The sequence below is a fragment of the Panthera onca genome, chromosome A1 (assembly GCF_046562875.1).
Source record: "Panthera onca isolate mPanOnc1 chromosome A1, mPanOnc1 haplotype 2, whole genome shotgun sequence".
In the NCBI taxonomy this organism is placed as follows: domain Eukaryota; kingdom Metazoa; phylum Chordata; class Mammalia; order Carnivora; family Felidae; genus Panthera; species Panthera onca.
Genome location: NC_138339.1, coordinates 78,302,317 through 78,326,350, shown reverse-complemented (window position 1 = coordinate 78,326,350; position 24,034 = coordinate 78,302,317). Strand labels below are relative to the sequence as shown.

General features: G+C 33.5%; 1 long non-coding RNA gene across 1 annotated transcript in view; it reads right to left on the bottom strand.

Moving 5' to 3' along the window:
• The window catches only part of LOC132681136 (uncharacterized), a 181,089-nt gene extending 157,536 nt beyond the window's left edge, over positions 1-23,553 (bottom strand). The window contains exon 1 of the long non-coding RNA XR_009610885.2: positions 23,432-23,553. This is a non-coding gene — a long non-coding RNA (uncharacterized LOC132681136). The remainder of the gene's footprint in view (positions 1-23,431) is intronic.
• Between the last annotated feature and the right edge of the window lie 481 nt (positions 23,554-24,034).

The following is a 24,034-nucleotide window of genomic DNA, read 5'->3' as shown; positions in this document are numbered from 1 at the left end:
CACAAAAACAAAGATAATAAACGTATGTATGAGTGTGTATGTGCATACACATATATATGTGCATATATATATATATATATATATATATAGAGAGAGAGAGAGAGAGAGAGAGAGAGAGAGAGAGAGAATATATATGTGTGTATATACAGGGGAGAAAGGGAAGGAGAGAAAGAGACAGCAACAAACAAATAATTATTTGCAGTTCTAGACCTAACATTACTTTTTCCTTAAAACCATCAATCAATGACCAATGAAATACTTGTGTTCATTTGACTACTTTCAAAATTCAAATGTATATGACATAATTTTTTCACTGTTACTATCATATCCATAAGGATGCCTGGCATATAATAAGCACTTAAAATATGTGTATTAAATGAATAAAGAAATGAATAAGGTAAAAAGAATAAATTTAGGCAATATCAACAAATTGATAAAGAAAGATTACTAAACATTTTTAAAATGTTATGACCTTAAAATGACTGAATAAACTCAGGTAACAATCAAAATACTGGCATAGACAAACTTATCAGCTTTAAATCCTGAAGGCAGAGAATGGTCGAAATTTAAGAAATTTGATACCAGATGATCATTACATAAAGGAAAATATTGTTAAATAAAGAATTAAATCTGTAGATTTAAAAAGGCACACTGAAGAACAAGAAAAAAATGGTGTAGAAAAATAAATAGTGAGTTATATAGATCATATTATTCAGCAAAGAATTCCCTTCACTGCTCCCTATATCAAAGAACCACTTTCTGCCCCATTGATGTATGGCCAAGTAATGGTTTTGGGAATATGAATAGATGTATGGTGGCCTTGTTTCCAGTCTAGGCCTAAAGTGATTTTGAGAGATTCTGCAGGTCCTATATAAGCCTATGATTATTGCCTTAGGAATCTATGATCCAATATCCAGGGCCCCATTTGCCCGGATCCCAAAATGAGATACACAGAATAAATCCTCCCCAACCGACCAGCAATCAACAGCCTGAGACAGAGTTGCCAAAGCCAAACTCAGGTATATGAATGATGCTTATCCTTATATGCCACTGTTTGGTGCAGGTGGTTATATACTATTACTGTGGCAAGAACTAACTAATATCAGATATTGCACTTTTGCTTTTAAATTAAAGGAAAACAAAAAGATTCATGAGAAAACAGGCATAAAAAGTAAATCCCTTTAAAAAAATCCCTTGTATGAGAGCAAATAAGTACAACTGTACCAAAAAGAATAAAATACCTAGGAATAAACTGAAACAAAGAGGTAAAAGAGCCACATTCTCAAAACTATAAAACATCTATGAAAGAAACTGAAGGTGACACAAACAAATGGAAAGATATCCCATGTTCATGGATGGGAAGAATTAATATTGTTAAAATGTCCATATGGGAAGAATTAATATTGTTAAAATGTCCATACTACCCAAAGCAATATATATAGTCAATGCAATTGCTGTCAAAAGACCAATGTCATTTTTCACTAAACCAGAACAAATAATACTAAAATTATAGGAAACCACAAAACACACCACATAGCCAAAGCACTCCTGAAAAAGAACAGAGCTGGAAATATCACAATACAGATTTCATGATATAGTACAAAGCTATAGTAAACAAAACAGTATGGTTCTGGCACAAAAATAGACACAGATAAATGGATCAGAGCAGAGAACTCAAAAATAAACTCTCACTTATAAAGTCAATTCATTTGTGACAAAGGAGGCAAGAATTGGGGAAATGACGATCTCTTCAATAAATGGTGCTAGGAAACTTGGCCAGTGCCATGCAAAAGAATGAAACTAGACCACTTTTTTATACCATACACAAAAACAAACTCAAAATGGATTAAAGACCTAAATGTGAGACATGAAATCATAAAAACCTAGAAGAGAACACAGGCAGTAATTTCTCTGACATCAGCCATAGCAACATTTTTCTAGATATGTCCCCTCAGGCAAGAGAAACAAAAGCAAAAATAAACACTCAACTACACCAAAATAAAAAGCTTTTGCAAAGTGAAGGAAACCATCAACAAAATGAAAAGACAACCAACTAAATGGGATATTTGTAAATGATATATCCAATAAGGGGTTAATATCTAAAATATATATGTATATATATATATATATATATATATATATATATATATATATATATATATACCTTACACAACTCAACACTGAAAACAAACAAATGGACAGAGGACATGAATAGACATTTTTCCAAAGAAGACATACAGATGCTTCGCAGACTCTTAAAAAGATGCTCAACATCACTCATCATCAGGGAAATGCAAATCAAAACCTGTCAGAATGGCTAGTATCAAAAGGCCACAAATTACAAGGGTGAGCAAGGATATGGAGAAAATGGAACACTTATGCACTGTTGGAGAGAATGTACACTGGTGAAACCACTATGCAAAACAGTATGGAGTTTTCTCAAAAAATTAAAAACATAAACACCATATGATTCCGTAATTCCACTACCCTGTATTTACCACCCCCCACACCAAAAATAAAACTACCAATGTGAAAAGATGTATGCACTCATAGGCTTACTGCAGCATTATTTACAATAGCCAAGGTATGGAAACAACCCAGGTGGACATCAATAGATGAATAATCAAGGAAGACAGAGTGCCACAAGGAATAGGAACAACCAGTAGAAGCTGGAGAAGTCCAGAAAATGGATTCTTCCCTGGAGCCTCCACAAAGAAATGCAGCCCTGCTGACATCTTAGTTTTAGTCCAATGAGGCTAATTTTGGTCATCTCACCTCCGGAACTGGAAGCTAATAAATCTTTGTTAAGTCACACACACACAAAGAAGAGCAATTTGGGTGGTCTCCTCCACATAAATAGCAAATGTCATATGACAATGGAGCAATGTTTGCAAATTTTTCAAAACAATTTTAACACCAATATTCTAATCAAATCATTTGTAAGCTTATTAAAACAACAGTGATGTAATAAAGATGAAACTATTCAAAAAAGGTATACATGAGAAAATCTTGGCGAAAGTGCTTGACTGGATTTTGGCCAACAATAAAATCAACCCAAGTAAGATAATTAGGAGTGGAAAGCTGTGGTAAACAAAACAGACAACTGATAATGAGCAATTGGAACGATTTTCACATAACTTAGGTCCAAACAGGTAAGTATTATAGAAAGAAACTATATCTTAAATACCATAACTTTTGAAAAATAAAATGAATATAATTGTCCAATAGGAAGTAGAAAAGCAGAAGAAAGAGAAATCACAGCAATAAATAAAATGTGTACTTTTCTGTCATTGTCCACAATCATGTTATGTTTATTTTCACTCTGTTTTCTGACCCAAGATAAAATGTTGGTGAATATTCCATGTGCACCAAAAAAGGAAACATTTTCCACTGTTGGGTGAGGTACTCTATAGATGTCAGTTATATCCATCTGGTTTATGGTGCTGTCAGTTTTATATTATTTCTCTAGCATTTCTGTCAATTACTACAAGAAGAGTATTAGAAGTCTCAATGAAAACATTGGATTTGTCTCATCTTTCTATTAAATCCTTATTTGCTTCATGTATTTTAAAGCCCTTTTGTTAGGTACATGTACATTTTAGATTATAATGTCTTTTTAGTGAATTGACTTTTTTATTATGTAATATCCCTTTTATTGTTGAAAATTTTCTTTGATCTATAGTCTGTCATTTGATACAATTTTACTTCTGCCTGAAGAACATTGTATAGCAATTTTAAAAAAAAGTTTTCTTGCAAAGGATTCTCTTAGTTTTCTTTAATCTGGGAATGTATTCACCTTCCTTCTTAAAAAATATTTTCATTGGATATGGATTTCTGGGTTGACAGTTTATTTCAGCTCTTTAAACATGTTGTGCTACATTTTCCTGGCCGCTATAGTCTTTCAAGAGAACTATACTGTCATTTGCTTTGCTGTTAACTTTAAAATTTTCCACTAGCTCCTTTCAGCATTTTTGCTTTGTCTCTAATTTTTAGCAGTTTGATTATGATAGGTCTTAGTATCAATTTCTTTGTATATTATTGAAGGAGGTCATGAGAGGACATGATTGCCATTTGACCCCAGAGCTGGACCTGGGCAATCAGAGGATCCTCACCCCCCACTCCTGACTTCGGAATGTATGTTCTGCCCACCATTTCCATAATAGGAGCCCATTTTAAGTATGCAAACTTGAGAGAGTAATATGTTACTGAGACCATCTAGACTATGTACATGACCTGAACCCTCTTAAGGCCTTCCTATGAACTTTTAAGATCCTCATGGGCAGATCTTTTTGTCTTGACCAAAATTATGTTCTGTATGTAATGTAGCCTTGTATGTAATTTTCATTCCTTATTAAACCTATCACCTATCACTCTGGAGTGGTCCGCCCCTTCCTTCCAACTCTCTGCCCTTCTCGTGTATGGGAGCTGGTTTTGGATTTGACCTGGGAACTCAGGTTGCCAGTTGTGTATACTGTTTAGGGTTCATTTAATTTTTTGAATCTATGTATTTATGTATTTTGCCAAATTTGGGGTTTTTCTAGGCTTTTTAAAAATTTTTGACATTTTTAAAAATTTTTAGTTTCTTATTGAATTTTTTTCTCATTTTCTATCATGGGTAGTCTCTTAAAGGAATCTGACATACTATTTATATTTTTCAATCTTTTCTCTTTTGGTCATTGGATACTTTATTTAGGTTTAAGTTCCCAACTCTTACCTTTGTCATCTCCATCCTGTTATTGAACCCAAAACACTAAAGGAGTTTTCTTTTTTAAAATTTCCATTTGAATTATAAATAATGTTTCCCTTCTTTATATCACTTATTACATTGCTGAGAATTTCTATCTTTCCATTCATTTGACAGGTGTTTGTCCTTATTTACTGGAATATTTTTACAAAGTGTTGCTTTCAAGTTTTTCTCAAATAAATGTAACATCTGTGGTCTCGAATTTGATTCTGTTGGTAATCTTTTTCCATGTGAATTATTTTTCTGACTCTTTTTATGCCAAGCAATTTTGGATCATCTGATTTTCATTTTGAATAGTATATTATGAGACTGTGTCTTGTTTAAACCCTATAGAGTATGTTGGTATTTTTGTTATTTTGACAGAAAATCAACCTAGTTGCTTACGACTTTAAGTTCTGTGGGTCCTGGCTTTAAGTGTTGTTTTCAAATCTTTGCAGGGTTATTCAGCGCTGTCTCATTGTGCCCTACCCACTGTCTAATCTGGGATCTTGGCAGTGGTCTATCTCATGGTTCAGTTTCCAATGTCTGTGCATGTTGTTTAGATCAGATTCACATATGCACGTCTTAGAGGTGAGTTCAGGAGTTCATATACAACCCTAAGGGGTTGCTTTCTAAGTGTGTCTGTGTCCATAATCCCCTCCCCCTACTTGTGGTACCCTCATGCTTCTTTTTGGTTTTTTTTTTGTGTGTGTGTTTTGTTTGTTTTTTGTTTTGTTTTTTCATTACATTTTGGCCAGAAGCCTGCACCTTTATTTTCCTGGATCTGCTATGAACTGTGATTCAAGAGACAAGATGGATAAGGAAAAACCACAATAGTGACAGAGATTTGTTTTATCCTAGTGGGACCAGGTCCTCTAATTGGAATAAGTTTCCCTACCTTAGATTTTCAGATACTCCAGCTGCCCTTTCACTGCTGCTGCTACTTCTACATCATAATCTTGTTTGGGTGCTGACACATAGGAGAACAGAGAAAAAGTAAACTTTTGAGGGTTCCTCCCACTCACTGTGAATGACAGGAGACCCTTTTTCCTCAAACCGAAACTAGAGGGTTTATCTTTGACCACACTTGCTCAGACTCCATGCTCACTTCTAGGTTTCAAGCTGCACTAAGTGCAAATCAGGGTATAGCACTAGGGGAAAAGTGCCAAACAACACTCTCCAGTCATATTTTGAATTTCCATTGTATTCCTCGATATACCTGCTACTGTTTACTTTTCAGAGCCCTCCAATAGCTGTTCCATGCATTCTGTCCAGGTTTTATAGCTGTTTACAGTAGGAGAAATGGTGAGTGTGTTTACTCCACATTATGTGGAACCAGAACTCTTCACCTCATCCATAATATTTTTATTCTATCAAAAAGTATAATCATTAGTCCTAAAAGGAAGAGGTCACTGAACTTGGATTTTCAGAATAACACATTTTCAGGGCTCTCTAAAACTTGATGTGTTAAATCTTTATTTATTTTTTTAGTCTATTTTTTTCACTGTAAGCATATGAAAAATTAGCCATAGTTCAAGCTTTTTCAACTAACCAGTCTCTGTATACCTTAGAACTTCCTTTCTTCAGCAGAAAAATGAATGAGCCAGAGAAAAATATTCTAATATATTTCTTTCAATCCAAATCATTTTATTTAAAATTCAATTTAAGTAAACCTATAATCCCCATATTTTAGTCTTTATTACTTCTCTATGGTATATTAAGCTTGGATCTTTTTTTCTTGATAAAAATATATCCAGTTCCATATTAAAATTATCTTATTCACTTATGTGCTGAGGCCAAATGACTCTGATTCATGAGAGCACTTTGGGTACATGTCTTTTCCTAACTCCACATTCACTGATGATATATTAGTAGTTTGGATTCAGCTACAGTAGAAATATTTGATTAACACAAATTTTCAAATGGTATAAGTTGGATCTTCTCCCCACCCCATAACTAGTTATTAAACATTTACCAAAACAACCCTGCTTATACTTCTCAAGAATAGAAATTTGTACTTCATATAAAAATTATTTTATGGAATATTTCAAAGATTGCAAAGGTTATCAAAAGGTAGATTAGAACATAGTTCTATCATATATTAGATATATTAGTTCTTCTTGCAATACAATCTACTGTCACAGAATTTGGCTGTTATTGTTGAAACAATGCCTAGTATTTTCTGACACCCTGTCAGATTTTGATTACAAATAAATTAAAATTGTACAAATAAATTGTACCTTACAAAGCCAAAACTATGGCTATTTTTTCAAAGACTCTATTCATTAGTCTAGGAGTAAGGCTTGCAAATATTGCTTATAGACCCTATAGATAGAGCTTATATGCTATATCCAACTATAAATTTAACTGAATTGGAGAAATTATTTGCACATCTGTAGCAAATTTCTTTCCAACTAACATTTGAGCAGAAGAGCTTGTGAACATAGTTTATTTGAATCACTTTGAGAGAAAGTAATCTTTTGCTTTTAAGAATCCCTCTTCTAGTTACAGTTACCAAGACATGTTTCCCCTTGCTGTGGTTAGAAGTTAAATGGAGGAGGGGTGCCTGGGTGGCTCAGTCGGTTAAGCATCTGACTTTGGCTCAGGTCATGATCTCCTGCTCTGTGAGTTCGAGCCCCGCGTCGGGCTCTGTGCTGACAGCTCAGAGCCTGGAGCCTGCTTCAGATTCTGTGTCTCCCTCTCTCTCTGGCCCTCCCCTGTTCATGCTCTGTCTCTGTCTCAAAAATAAATAAACGTTAAAAAAAATTAAAAAAAAGAAGTTAAATGGAGGAAGGCAAGAGGGTGGTGAATAATAGTCTTGTATTGAGAAGCAGGGAGTGATAAATAGCTCTCATCCAACACACATTTGCCCTGGTGATTTTATCATTGTACCACAATTAAGTTATGGTCCTCATGTTGAAGAGTCAAAAACCAAATTTCATCAAACAAGTATGGGCCTTCTACCTGGGGAATGGTTCACATAAGTGAACCTGAAGATTGGCATATGAAAACAGAATACTAACCATATTTTACCAAAGTACCTGAACCCAGCTATACAAATAGGCAGAGCTACATGGAATATCAAATCATAATCAGAAAATTATTACTTTTAATCAAATGCATTTACAATGGCATCAGTTCTGGGAGTCTAATCTGTTCATCTCTGCAACAGGATTTACGTATTCACTGAAGCTATAATTATTGCTATCAGTGGATGAGATAACCTGGGCTGGCTCCACTAAACTTATTCTGGAATCCATCATCCAAAATCTATTGGCCAAGGCTGTTACTAGGACTCATCTGATCTGACAACTTTATCTGATATTCATATTGAAGCAGTCTCTTCTTTATATCAATGTTTTTTTTTTAAATCACATTTTATATTTATTCAGAGTAAAATGAAAGTATTCCCACATACACTTACACATGTTTAAATTCTTAGGGAGAAGTAACAAGCCAATTTATAATGAGAGGTTTTCTAATGTTTTTTAATTAATGATGTCAAAATAAGTTTGTAAGCAGAACACTGCTGATTATGTGACTCGTATAAAGAAAATACTGTAATATACTTATTTATATTTCTCTCACCCCTACCTCTAAAAGCATTTGATGCAGTTAATAGGTAGAAATAGAGCAAAATAGAATATTCAACAAAATAAAACAATCATCTTTGGTAATGTGATAGTTGTGATTGTGTGGACTCATTTTTGCTGCTGAACATAGAAAGGTAATGAGATTAAAATTTTATTTATTTTTTTAAGTTTTTATTTAAATGAGATTAAAATTTTAAAAAATACATCAAAGCTCAAAAGACAATACTCAAGGGGTGCCTGGGTGGCTCAGTCGGTTGAGCGTCCAATTCGGCTCAGGTCATGATCTCACAGTTCGTGAGTTCGAGCCCCACATCGGGCTCTGTGCTGACAGCTCAGAGCCTGGAGCCTGCTTCGAATTCTGTGTTTCCCTCTCTTTGCTCTTCCCCTACTCATGCTCTGTCTCTCTCTCCTTCAAAAATAACTAAAACATTTCAAAAGTTAAAAAAACAACAACAACAAAGGACAATACTCAAGTGCCAGAAATAAATTCACCAAATAAACACTGCTCACTAGTTGAGGAAATGATAAAGAAAGCTTGATGCCTGGCTGGTACTGAAAAGGAAAGAATTTTATTTGGTAGTAAAGGACTTGCTTTTCTTAGTAAAGATAACATGATTAATCACTTAATGTATATTATTGACCACAGGCTGAAAGGACCTCTTATAAAAACCCAGATCTTATTCCTTTTCAGATTACAGGTGGTTAACACGGACAGAAAATGTTTCAATTTTTATAAAACTTTACTGAAAAACATAAGAAATAGCTTACAAATATTTATGAAAGACGTTTTTCTACACTTTACTCTCAGTAGTATACTCCCTGATTTCCAAATACACATCGGGCAACAATTCAATTGTTTTGCATTAAGGACTATAGACATCCCAAGTGAAGATGAAGGAATTCTCATTGCTCTGTCTCCAATGTCAACTAAGACAACTTCACATTTAAGGTCCTTCCCTTGATATATTCTATTTTCAAATATCAATTTCTGTGAGCAAAACCCAAATTAAACTACCTTAACCAAGAAATGTGAATATATTACTTCACACAACTGGCAACTAAGAGATTTGTGGTTACAGCAAGCTTCAATCATGAATGGACCTATCGACTTAAATTAGTCTCAGGCCTTTGATTCTTTCCTCTTTCTTGACTCCAGTAGTCTTTGTTTAGTTTCATTCTTCAAGGATGATCTCACTACTTGTTGAGTGATCTGACTACTAACTTACACCTCAGTAGTCTCAGAGTCTAACATCCTTCTTAGGAATCTATCTTTCCTGACAGCTCAGACACACCATGTATAGGAAGATTTTCTCAGCGTGGGCTTCACCTCAACTTATGAAATAATCAATTGACAAGATGATGAGGTTCTTTTGTTGCTCTGACCTGTGACACAGGCCTAGCCTCTATGTTCAAGATATGAATTTGCTTCATCTAAGCTGTGTTCCCCTCAGGCAGAGAGGTATGGAAACAGATAAATCATTTGATATTCACTAGAGATTCCTTTCCAAAGGTATTTTCCATTTGCCCCATTAGATCCATTCCCTACTACTTTATACTCTTCTCTCTATAAGAAGCAAACCAGGACAGAATAAATCAATGAGCACCCTTTTCTCTGTTTTGTTTTGTTTTGTTTTGTTTTTCCCAAGCACCAGGCTCCTTAGAACTGGATCTCAGGAAGGAAGAGAATGATGCTGATTATTTTGCCAGATCCTCTATGTGGAGTCACTTCAGGCTAACTGCATCAGTCACCTCAAGGTCACAGCTTTTCTCATGGTACACTTTTCTCCATTAGTCACCCTTTTAACTTTACTCACATCTGATGGTGCTATTTGCTTCCTCTTGAAAACCCTATTGACAGAATATGTTTGTTTCACTGGTCTTCATTGGTTTTATGTTTTACTGCCTCTTAATTAATTCATCTTTATTATTCCCCCCTTTTATTCTGATCAATTTTATCATTAATTTGCTCGCAGAGTAGTGGAATGCTTTCTTTCTGTATTTTTTAAATTTTTCTATGTATCTGGATTTGTTTTTCTAATCTCACAATTACTTGGACTACCAGTACCCTTAAGGTAATGTTTTCTTGAAAGATAGCAGCAATTATTCTTCAAATTCTTGACTTTTTCTAATCATAGTTCTGTTGTATTATCTACATAAGTAGAAAAGAATGAAATACCTTTGCAAAACTTTGTCAAAATTAAAATATTTAAACAGCACAAACAACTGACCTCAAATATAATTCCCTATGTGTACATAATATTACAACTTAAGAACTATTCCATAATCAAATCAAAGTCTGATACATAAGATCAAGCTCAAGGAACCCCATGAGGAATAAGTAAGTGTCATTACATTCCAAGTCCTAATAAGTCTTGCTCTCATGGCTTCTACTTCTGATTAATAGCTCCCTTTTTAGCCCACATGCATGATCTCATGAGGAACTCCCTATAATCAGTAGACTAAAGGAAAACAAAGTTGAACTTTTCCCCACCTACAGGTAGAAAATAGCAACAAAATAGAAAGACATCCTTAAACACTAGTGCTGAAGGAGAATTTCAGTAGACAAAAGTTCAAAACAGATGGCCATAATCATTTACAATGATCCATAAGCCACTACCCATTTGCTGGTTGGATGCCATAGAGTAGGAAACAACACAATTCATAAATTAGTGATAAGAGTTTAGGGGAGGAGATAAGCAAAAGGACATCTTAGTATAGACAGAAATCATAACCACAACAGAGAAGCTATAAATATCCAGATAGAAAAGATGAATGTTTGATAGCCTCTCTTCCCAGAAGCCTCTTTGGTTTCTCAGTGGCCTCTTGAATAAAGTGGCCATGGTGACAGGAAGTTAGTTGTAGACTTTAAAACATAGTACTTCCTTTATCTGAGAGTTAACTTAACTAGAGCTCACTTGCCAGTAGTTGTCATTAGCTATAAGCTCCTAACATGACACCATTTCCCTGGGACAAACCTGTCACTTGATACCAGGTCTATTAACTTCCATAGGAAGTTGATTATCTTGTATACTTTCATGTTAGAAATAACAGCATCTGCATTCCCTCAGAACAAATATTCATTCTGGGTATTGCTCTGTCTCCAATGTCAACTTTTCCTGCCTTATCTAATGCTTTTCCTGCCTTATCTAATGCTTTTCCTGCCTTATCTAATGCCCTATTCATGATCACATGACATCATTTACTCTAAGCCCTGTCATATACACAACAACCTTAAAGATACTAAAGAGCTGAGGGATATTTGAAGAAGAGAATCAGCAGGATAAACACTTAGCGTGACTGGGCAGTGTCCTCTTGGATGTGTTATATGCTCTGTACCAGCGATCAGTAGGATAGTGTTCTTTATCTCAGCAATTGTTCATATCACAAACTTAATTTCCCATCAGCAGAAGTTTTGTATCCTATCTTCACAACATTAGGCTATGATGATCTGGAGTCATGGTTACTAAAGAGGAAGGTTATTTGAACTAAGGGACTCAAGATTGATTCCATTTAACCAGAAGCTACACATTTTATTTTCCTTCTGTCACTTGAACATTAGGTAAAGAGAAGAGATTTACTCTATTAACTGAGTTGATTTGTCTTAATTGGAGTTCTATTATTCAATGGAGGCAGAGAGAAATAGGCCTGGAATCTAGGAGATTCTCTTACTACATCTGTGTTTTCTGGTTAAAAAAAAAAGTAATGAAAAAATGGAACTACTTCCCACAGGGAACACTACTTAGGGCACATGATCTTTTGGCAATTAATTTGAGGATGCACCAGGCAAAGAATTATGATTGGCTATTGTGCTAGCTGAAGAGGAGGGAATGTGGACAGCAGTGAAAAGGGAAGTTTTAATTGCCAACTAGGACAATGCAACTTTTTGCAAAGGGAAGGACTGTAGTGATTATGCATATTTTTTTCTTTGTATTTATGTACATGTAACTTTGTAAATAATAACAAATCCATTTTTTCATCTTTCTCCCTGTGGTTCTCATATTATCTAATGTACATGGTATCACTAGAGATTGAATTTATATTTTACTTTTTAAGTTTCAAGATACCAAAGAGGGATAGTGACTGAGCTGGAAAAGAAATGAACATTATCCAGAGATTAATAAATAAAATGGCATATGGGATTTTCTATTTCCCTTTGTCGGAAGATGATTATCCCTTTGACTATACACGGACAGTTCTGACAAGTTATGCAAAACATTATATTATTACTTTTGGTCAGGTGTTAAATATGCATAAAATGGGTGTGCATAGATGGTAATTTCACAAATATGTGCATAATACAGGACCATCTGGGGTCAATTAGGCACCATTTTCACCTGCGAAATAGAAACTACATTTCCCAGAATCCTCTTCACTATATGATTACTGGATAAGATTTCCCTATGAGAGGGAAGGCTGGGGTGAAGGGGAAGCAATTATTCCCAGGCAAAGATGAAGTTCACCATAGCACTCTGACAAGTTCTTGAAAACCACCCTCTTCTCTGGAACAGACTTAACATTTTGTGGGAGCCTCTCAAAAGTCCTCAAGGAATGTAGCAGCTTGTGGGCAGACACTTGAGGAACTCTGGTTTAGTTCCTCAGGTAAGAAAAACCTCAATGTCAACTTTTTGTGAACTTCTGTGGCATAACCCCGAAAAACTGGTGGAAAATTTCCCTAAATTTCACTCCTCAAGCAACTGCAAAGTCAGGTAAAGGCTTCATTCTATATTCAATGTAGAGTGGCTTGTGTTTTCCTGGCTGAATCCAGACTGAAATTGGAGTGTAGTTCCTGGAGGACTGCAAATGGAATATATGTTTTCTGCATCTATTTAGTGTTTAATACATAAAAATTGTTCAATCAACTGTATGTCCAGATTGAATCTGTTCTTAACCTCACATGGAGAAAAAGCTCAAAAAAAGTAAATGGTAGGGAATTTTAGGAAGAGATAAAACTGTTGCTTCCATGCAATCACCTTTCTACACTGAGAAATAATCAGTCAACAATCCTCTCTTGAGAATTCAAAGGTCCTGAATTATTCAGACAGGCCATTGTAGCACTGACTGTTCCCTTACTTTTACCACATAGAATTTCCACCGATAGCTTAGATCCCCTGGTATTTCTGTAGGTCAGTTGCCTCAATAATGAAAATGCAAAAAACAAAACAAAACAAAAACACCAAGGAAAACTACAACAAAAAATTTTCACCAGTAAAATGAAATAAAGTATGCAAGAGTTGTAATTAACCCTGCACATTACTATATTTCTATATTTCCTAGAAATCTTGTCTTTAAGTACCTCTAATATTGTTTCAATACCTTTAAAAGTCAATCTTTGCTAATCTCTTTCCTGAAATGTACATTCTTTGACAGATTTAAAATTACATAGTCATAGAAGGTTTTGTCCAAGCTATACTACAGAATTCACAGTTTGATAGTCACATGCATGCACAGAATACGTTTGATGGCCTGGATCCTAAAATCCTAAATCATGTCTGCTTATGTGTTTTTTTTTCTTTCATTTTTTCTTCTCCTAAAATGACTATGAGTAAATGGCAACATTCAAGCCAGGAAAATTGAGATTTTGGTTGAGGATAGATAATCTAACATAACAGAAGTTGCGAACAGACTCTACATTTTATAATTTAATATCAGAAATACCAACTGGAAAGCAGTCAATAAGAAATTATAGAATTTCACTGACTACATTTTGAGAATGATTCATTCAATTCACTTAATGTTTTCCATAACTAACCACTTACTTGCAAGAACTAGCAGGACATACTTTTTACTGACAGTAATCCTTGCTTTTGGTTACAAAAGTCTGTTTCAGCTAAACTAAATTGACATTTATATCACTAACTTAGCAGGTATGAAATTTTAAGGAGTTCATTGCTCTGCCCTGAGTGGCAGCAGCATCACATAACATAAAAGGCTTTGATCTGGCTTCTAAGGTAGAAGGAAAGAAAATGTATATACAAGTACCAGTTCTTTTTTTCATACAGCAATTTAGCTGCACAGTGGACTACACTGTTTTTATTGTGCACAGAAAGGTATATTTTGATGAATGGATTTATAAATACATATCATCTGGTTGGATTCAGCTGTTAATAAGTGTAATGAAAAAAGGGAAGTATCAAATTAAGCATGATTAAACTTGGGAAACAAGCCTTTTATAATTCTTAATGTTTTCTTTAGAGTCTAGATAAGAATAAAACTTCCCTGAATTCACAACACATTCAAGATACCTGTGACTAATGATAATAAAGGCAGAAACTAGTATGATTCAGTATTATTGTCTCACCAATATTACTATCCAGGTTATTAAATTTGGATGGCCCATTTCTTCTTCTATACTGTACTTATTATATTCCTATCCTATTAGAAAATAAATTGTTTCCTATCTAATATTGCTGCAAAGCTATTTTAGTGTATTGTAAAGAATCTATGATCCTGCTCTTTTGATAGATTCTATTGTTTCTTTTTCATTAATATTGATTAATGAAATGGTATTGTCCTCCCCTTTACTCTAAGTCCGCTTACTTTCAGGGATTTGATCATTTAGCTATTGCTTCAATCCTAGTCTTAAACAGGTTTCTATTTAAATTCTCTTCTCTATTTATATTTGGTCTAATTTTTAGAACTCATTCTATTAAGGTTCCAATACCCATTTCAATATTAAAGTTATTTTATTTTTATGGACTATTATGAAAACAACTGCCTTTGAACAATTTTCTACGTTTCAGGTTGCAATAATGTCATTAGTACATATTATTTAAATTAATAATCTAGGGAATATCTGCTAATACCTACACTACTGAATAAACTGAAAATATTATATTTTTTCATAAATGTTTAATGTTTTCTCATCTATTTATAAATCTTTTCAAATAATTGGGTTTGAAATGTCATAAACATTATATGGTTATATTATGAATATTCTTTATAATATTCATTTAGCATGGTGCCTGGCTGGCTCAGTCTGGAGAGCATGTGACTCTTAATTTTGAGGCTGTGAGTTCGAGCCCCATGTGGGTAGGGATTAGTTAAATATATAAATAATTAAAAAAACAAAACAAAACCATGTGCATTTAGTTATCTTTAACTGGAGGCACTCTCACAACAATTTGAAATGTATGGAGTAAGATTTACAAACCTATTTTTCTTTGTACACTGAAACAATCTTTGCAATATATCCTAAAAATTCTGCTTCATCAGAAAAATATATTTTTAAAATATCACCAGATTTGAAGAACATGAGAGTGGTGAATATTTATTGTCTTTTAAATAATGTATAAGTAGGCTAGCAGGAAGTGAGTGACATTGGATTTTGTGAAAGGTAAGAAAATATAATGAGAATGCAAGGCCTGTATAAAATAAACATATTTTGCATGATACAAGGAAGTAATGATATTTCTCAAGGAGATCAAAAGATAAATCATGAGGTTGTTAATAAACTCATAAAGTAATTTTCACCAATTAAAATCACAGCAAGTTTTATAACTATTTATACTATTAAGGTCTTTTAAATACAGAACTCTAAAGAGGAAAAAGTCCCCACTCCTCATATAATCAATCAGTATTGATGAGTTTGAAAATATAAATGGGTATGTTTAAAATTCAAATGTCTAAAATGAAAAGGAAAATTCCATACTCCCTCCCACATTTCCCTATTCTTATATGTGTACCTACTGTCACATGTTTTTTGCATTCCACAATAAGAAACAGACAGCTAGATAAATAAGTAAATACATGTAAGTGCCTATCTTTTGATAGCAACAAATAGATTTTTTATACAACTTTTTTCTTTTAGTATATATACATTGTACTATAAACCTTCCATCTATTGCCTTTTGCCATAGTATATTTTGGGTATATTTTCAAATCAGCATAGTAAAGACATAACTTGTTTTTGTATATAAATGTGCGCACACACACACACACACACACACACACACACACACACCCCAGAATGTATTTAAATAATTTCTGCTTATTAAACTTCAGTTATACTTACTTTGCTATTATATGCAGTTTTGCAAAACGTATCCTATTGTATATAAGCATATTTTTTAAGTATAACCCTATGACATATTTCTACATCTAGAATCTATTGTTTATAATTTATTTTGTATAGCTGTCAGTTTTGACCCTAAAGGTGTTGAGTTGCCATGAATCTACTCCCTAACTTATCTCTTTTTTTTTTCCTCTGTCTCTCATTTTCTCTCAATTATCAGGTATCTCATAGCTTAAAAACTGCTATCTCATTTGTATTTTTTTTTTATTTACAGGTGATGCTATATGTCTTTCTGTGTATATACTAATATTTCTAATTGCTGCTATTTTACTCTCAATTGCTGACTTATATCCTTTCATAATTGGCCTATTTTCTAAATCTTGGTTGAGGCTTTTTTACATTAATAGAGTTGCTTTCAAAAATACTTTGGTTTTCTTACTTTTATTTCTCCCTTTCTTTTCTGTCATTATTTTGCAAAACAAAAGTATTTTGTTCCACTTTGTAGCTTTATCATTAAAAGCATTGAAAAATAATTTCTGATTAAATCATTTCTCATTTCTGGTTGAAAGGATTTCTCCACCTTAGGATCATAAACATATTAAAACTGTGTTTTATCTAGAATAGCATTAACTGAAAGTATGTTGTGAGCCAGACATATAATTTAAAATGTTCTAGTAGTCACATTAAAAAAAGTAAAACAAGTAAAATTAATCTGATAATATATTTTATTTCAAATATCCTAATTATTATTTTAACATGTAATCAATGTAACAGTTATTAATGAGATATCCTGTAGTATTTTATGATTGGCATATTTTAGACTTACATGACAAATTGTAAAGTTTTCATTGGAAATACTTGATCTGTATTTTACTTTTCATTTTTTTTTGTTTTCTTTTTTTTTCTTTCCAAGATTTTATTTAAATTCACATTAGTTAACATTAAGTGTAGTACTGGTTTCGGGTGTGGAATTTAGTGATGTGTATTTTAATTTTATACAATTTACAGTTTAAAATTTAGATGACATTTCAAGTTTTTCCAATCATGTGTAAATATTTTCTAATAACTGAATCAAATATCAGTTTTTAATTCAAATATAAATTAAATAAAATTAAAACTTGAGTTGCCAGTTACACCATCCATATTTGAAGTTCTCAAAAGCCATATGAAATTAGCAGCTCTCACATTAGAAGCACTGTTCTAGAAATTGTGCACTTTAGTCATTTGAACGGCTAATTTATCTATTTGAATGATTTTGGGATCCAGCTTCATTTTTCTCCCAAAGAGTTAAGCATTTTTATTAACATTATATTTTTTAATAAAAAATTTTGAATAAAATATTTAAACAAAATTTTTTATATATTTTTTTAATAAAATTTTTTCACCACTAACTTTTGTCGACAAAATTCCTATTCTTTGGGTCTATTTCCATATTGTTCTTCTGTCTCACTGAGTTTCTTGCCTATTTCTTCTCTGCATTTTTTATTTCCTGATAACTCTGGTATAACCCAATTCTGCCTCCCTGTTTGTATTTAAATAACTATATAATTTCTTCCTAAAGTGCTCTGAAGAAACTGTTTTCATTTTAGCTCACATGTCAATTTTAATATAGTTGGAGTAGATACTATTGTAGTTAAAAAGCATTCACGTTTTTCCACTTTCACTGAGAAGTTTGGCTTCACTTTTTTAGTCATACTTTTCTAACTATGTATTTTTCCCCATTTATAGGAATCAGATTTATTGTTAAATTCTTCACTAAGAATGCTGAGTTAGAGCATTTGTCTCCTTTTATTTACTGTATTCTGGTAGGCTTTTGAGAAATTCCCCAGGTATACTGCAGCACATGTGTTCATTTTGCTCTCCAACACCCCAAAATATTTTTGCATCAAAACTAAATGATCATTTAGTCTCCAAATATTGAAGGCAAAATATCATCCTCTGTTTCAAATTCAACACTGCATTTTATGTAACTTTTCTCTTTAGGCTCCTGGACATCCTTGTGACATGTAACCGGCAGCATCAATGCCACTAATGGTCTCTCCAGTGGCATCTCCCAGATCCTGGCTGGGTTTTATCAGGGAATAGAGCATCTTTCTTCAATTTCTTCCATTTTTCAGTTTTAATTACTTCAGTTCAAGTTTATATTTTTGGATAAAGTGATGCAGGTAAAGGAAGAACTGAATTATTCTCTTTGATAGGCCCACACTGGAGTCTTCCCACCTACATGTACATTCTACACAAGCATGAATTCCACAGTGTGGCAAGGGTGTGCTGTGGGAGAGACGCAAACACAAGGAACTTTCTTACACCTTTGTGGTACTGGTGGGGGTGGGGGCAGTTCTTAATAATTGCTTCATTTTTGTAACTTATTCTTCTCTTCATATTTTCTTGGTAAGCCCCATTTAACAGTGTGTCACATTCTAAAGGAGCATACATTCAGCTCCAAAAGACTTTAAAATGATGTAACATTGATGCAATGTGCTTGAAAAGGAAGTTTGGAAACTGTAACATTCCATCCTTAAACAAGGCACTACTGTTGTAAAATTGGTCTTTGGACAGTTTTTCCCTCAAAGTTCTTATCATCTCAAGGGCTGCTCCTTCAAATTTGGTGTCTACCCCAAATTAAAACTTGAGTTGTCATCTGTCTGTAATTCTTTCCTTTCACTTTGCAGATATTAGCTATTCTCTGATAAACAGATTTAATTTCCTTTTAACGTAAACCAAATATGCTTTTCCTCGATTATTCCACTTTTCTCTACTTCTCCATATCAAATGACAATGGAAACAGAACTATGTAGAGAGAATGCAGAAATATCTGAATAAGTATATATGCCTTAATATTTTCCATGTTATATTTATGAATATATATGTGATATGGATTTCTTTACCTGTCACAGAAAAAGTTTTCAAATTATTCACCATACAGAGATTATATCTAAATATAGATTTACACAGGCCTCATCTGCCTTTTTAAGCATCAGTTATCATCTGATAGTTATCATTATTCACTATATTATTGGATTAAGATAAAATATTGTCTAAACCAGACAGTCTTCTCCACACAAATTAAATACTAGGTACTAACACTTGTTTACTTTTTAGTAAAACTGTTTCTTCTAAATTGCCAAAATGCCTATGAGTGAAAATTTTTTTTCCAAAGTAAATGATACTTTATATAACACCAAATACATTTCTTGTTGGGGGGGAAGAAGGTAGGGGCACTATTTGGTGGTTTGGAAGTCATTCCTAGTTTTTTATTCAAATTCTCAATAAATTATTCATACTCATAGACTATATCCAAGGTCAACTCTATTTGTGTTTAGATGAAATTTCTAGGATACAAACTAAAATAGGATCTAGCATTTGTGAAGTTCTAGAAAAGACAACTTCCTTCATCTACTAGTGCTTCTAATATTTCCCTTAAAACCAAGAAAGGATGATTTGGAGGGAACATTTTCTCTCCCCCTATATCCAAAGTAACAGATGCCTTATTCTTTGGGCATATCCCCTCCAGGACACAGCTTTATGCAAATGAGAATCACCAAAGCCATTTCTAAAATTCAAACCTGATCTGTTTAGTAATGTAATCTGGACTCACACTATGGGTAGTTTCAACACTTATAAATGTACTCAACACTTTATATACAATCCTTCAACATACATATGTAAATCTTATAAACTATGGCTAATCCCTTACCAACATATTTATGGATATGTCTCCAAAAGCAAGGGAAACAAACACAAATATAAACTATTGGGATAATACCAAATTAAAAAGCTTTTCCACAGTTAAAGGAAGCCATCAACAAAACAAAAAGGCAACCTACTAAAGGAGAGAAGATACTTGTAAATGATATACTTCATAGAAGGTTAATATACACAACACATAAAGAACTTAGACCACTCAACACCAAAAAAACAAAATCTGATTTAAAAATGAGCAGACCTGAATGAACACTTAAAAAAAAAAATTATATATATATATATATATATATAGTTACAGATAAATAGTTATAGATATAGATATATAGTCAACTCATACCAGTCCAACTGGCTAATATCAAAAAGACAAGTGGGGCACCTGGGTGGCTCAGTCGGTTGAGGGACCAACTTCCACTCAGGTCATGATCTCGCTGTCCATAAGTTCAAGCTCCACATTGGACTCTGTGCTGATGGCTGAGAGCCTGGAGCCTGTTTCAGATTCTGTGTCTCCCTCTCTCTCTGCCCATCCCCAACTCATGCTCACTCTCTCTCTCTCTCTCTGTCAAAAATAAACAAACATTAAAAAAATTAAAAAAAAAGACAAGAAATAACAAGTGGAAAAAGAAAACACTCGTTCACTGTTTGTGGGAATGTAAACTGTGCTTCCACTGTTCAAATAGGTATGGAGGTTTCTCAAAAAATTAAAAACAGAAATACCATATGATCCAGTAATTCCACTCCTGGGTTTTTATCCAAAGAAAATAAAAACACTAATTAAAAAAGATATATACACCCTTATGTTTACTGTAGCATTACTTACAATAGCCAAGGTATGGAAGCAACCTAAGGGTCTGTTAGTACATGAATGGACAAAGAAGTGGTGTACACACACATGCACACACGCATGTATACACACAATGTAACATTACTCAGCCATACAAATGGCATTACTCTTGCCATTTGCAACAACATGGATGGACATAGAAGGTACTATGCTAAGTGAACCAAGTCACAGAAAGACAAATGCCATATGATTTCACTTCTATGTGGAATCTAAAACACAAAGCAAATGAATAAAGGAAACATATACTCTTAAATACAGAGAACCACCTGGTGGTTGCCAGAGGGTAAGAGAATGGGTAAAACAAAGGGGATTAAGAGGTACAAACTTCCAATTATAAAATAAGTGAGTCACAGAGATGGAAACTATCCATAAAATAAAGTAAGGCTAATTTCAATAATTACTATGGAAATCTATTGCTTTAAAACCTTTTAAGATGCTAGTAGGAAACTCCACAGGCAAAATGGAAAAGTCAGGAATTATAGGCTGAATTGAAAATTTAGGAAAAGATAACTTTGGAAAGAAATACCTGAAAGTAAAATATCAACAAGATACAGACAGTAGTACTAGACATAGCAAATGCTCTGATTATCAGAAACGAATATTTCCAAATAGCACACTTGCTACTACATATTCCCAGAAAATTGAAGTTATTTTTATATTTGAACAATATGAAATCCTAAAATACAAATCCCAAAACTCTATGGACCTCATATTATTCATTTTTCTAGAAAAGAGAGATCTTTTTTTTTTCTGACAGGTAGTCAGTCATCTTTGCTTCATTTGTGAAGATACTTGACAATCTAGACTGTCCTCATATACCTGGCAGAATTTAAAAATACGATTATGCATGAGACAGTTAGTCTTAAATATGGTATTGCACAGCACAGGTAATGATAGAATATTTAGTGGAAAAAATAAAGCCATGTGAATATTTTTTTATGAAAGGTATAAACAAGATCAAAAACAGACCTTTCCCTTTACCTATACCTAATGACAAAGCCAGACACAGTTCCTTCCCCTTTCATCCTTCCTGTCATGTTTTTTGTCCCAGGAGTAATTAGAATTAGAATGCTGTGTCCCCCAGAAACTAGCTCGACACAGAGATAAACATTTCCCATTCAAATAAGTGACTGACACTCCCCCCTACATACAAAATAACTCTGAGTGTAAAGCACCCTGACTATAGCTTTCTTCCCCTCACTATAAAAGTTGCTAAGGCAAAAAATACTCTTCTGAGACACTTCGATTTTCAGATATAGCCTGTTCTGCTTATTGCAGTGGCCCAATAAAATCATCTCTTAATTGTCTGAGGAATTTTGTCTTTGACAGTGCCATCCATCTCCATCAATAATTCTAAACAGATAAAAGAATAAGTAATAGCATTTGAACTGAGGCAAGTGACTTAAAGAATGAAAACAATGTGGAGGAAACAGATGAATCTGAAACACATATTTCATTGTCAATCAGTACTGGACAGATAATACAAAATTCTACATTAATAACTTATATGCATGGGAGTTTGAACTATTTCATAAGATCAATTTCAATGAACACTGCCTTGAAGAACTATTTCTAGAAATAAAGGGAGAATATTGTTGCATACAGAAATGAAGAAGTACAAGACTTACCATTCCTTCACTACTATATAATCTTCAGTTTTCTTCTCTAAACAAGTCTATTCTCTACCATCTGCTCTATTTTATTGCTACCATTTTTGCAATATATCTAATAAATAGAAGAGATGCACAATTTACCAGAACTCTCAATATGATGTGAAATCAAAGAAATTAAAAAGGAGCAGTACTAAATTCAGAATGACAGAATTATATTGAAAAATTCTAGTATAAAATTATTTATAATCTAAACCACATATATCTATCTTGTTGACCTCATTCACTTTCTATTTCTTTTTTTTTTGTAACTTCTGTGATTTTCTTCTCATGTCCCAATAATTGGACCCATATACAATGCCTACAGTTTATCTTTTGTTTAAAAATTTTCTTTGTCCTGTTGACATCCACAGCGAGGCACTATTTCTATCTTCTTCAGTTACTGCTAGACTTCCCTAGTTCTCGCTTAGCTACAGATTGTCTGACGAAATGGAAGGATAGATCATAATTCAAATGTCTTTTTGTAATATGTGTATAAAGACAATAAACCTTAAATTTTTAAATATTTTTCAAAATTGTCAAGGTCATAATAAAACAAACAAGACTTAAATACAGTCACAGATTGGAAGAAACAAAGGAGAAATTATAATTAATAATTAAATATAATGTGCTATTGTGGATGGAGCCTGGAGCAGACAAAGAGCACTATTGGAAAAAATATGAGGAAATGTGAATCAAGTTTGGAGTTTAGCTGATGGTAGTACACAAATGTTGGTTCTCAGTTTTATAAAAATATATCATCATGCTGTAAAATTTTATAATTGGCAAAAAATCTAGATGAAGAGTGTATGAGATAAGATAGAGAATTCTATCTTTCCAATTTTTCTGTAAATCTAAAATTACCACAAAATACAAAACTAAAACTAAAACACAACATTATAGAAGTACCTACCTTATTCTTCTTCAAGAAAACCTCCACAAAGTTATCTTTTTCTGAGAGACTGTCTCAAAGTCCTGACTATGCTCACTGGGAGAGTTCTCGTTTGGATTTGATGATGTCACTCAATGCTCTCAAACCTGGAAATCAAAGAAATGATATTGTCTATATTCTCCATCGTGACCATCATTCTGGTTGAGGCTTGTGCTCTTGGCCCTTCTTCCCCACTCTGGGTAGCTTTGGGTCACCCTCTCTCAGGAAATGTGCCAACAGAAAGTTCTTTAGGAAAAAAAAAGTCTGAAGCCTCTCCTTTTCATATGATTCAAACTCTATTTTATTGCAACATTTGGGACCCAAACCATTCTATCATTCATTGACATTTCTAACCTGTAACAACCCTATTAAGTCACACGTGTACTTCCTCCAGCCAAAATCAAGTGAGAATGAAGATGCAAAAGCTATGATTCATCTACATCTCAAGCTCAGCAATTCATCAGATATAACCAGCATGTCAAATTCCCCTGAAGTGCACACACAGAATTCTGCTCTTTTATTGTTACAAACAATAGTTGAGCACAATTTTCTCTGAAAGGTTCACGAAAAGTCTCTACTAA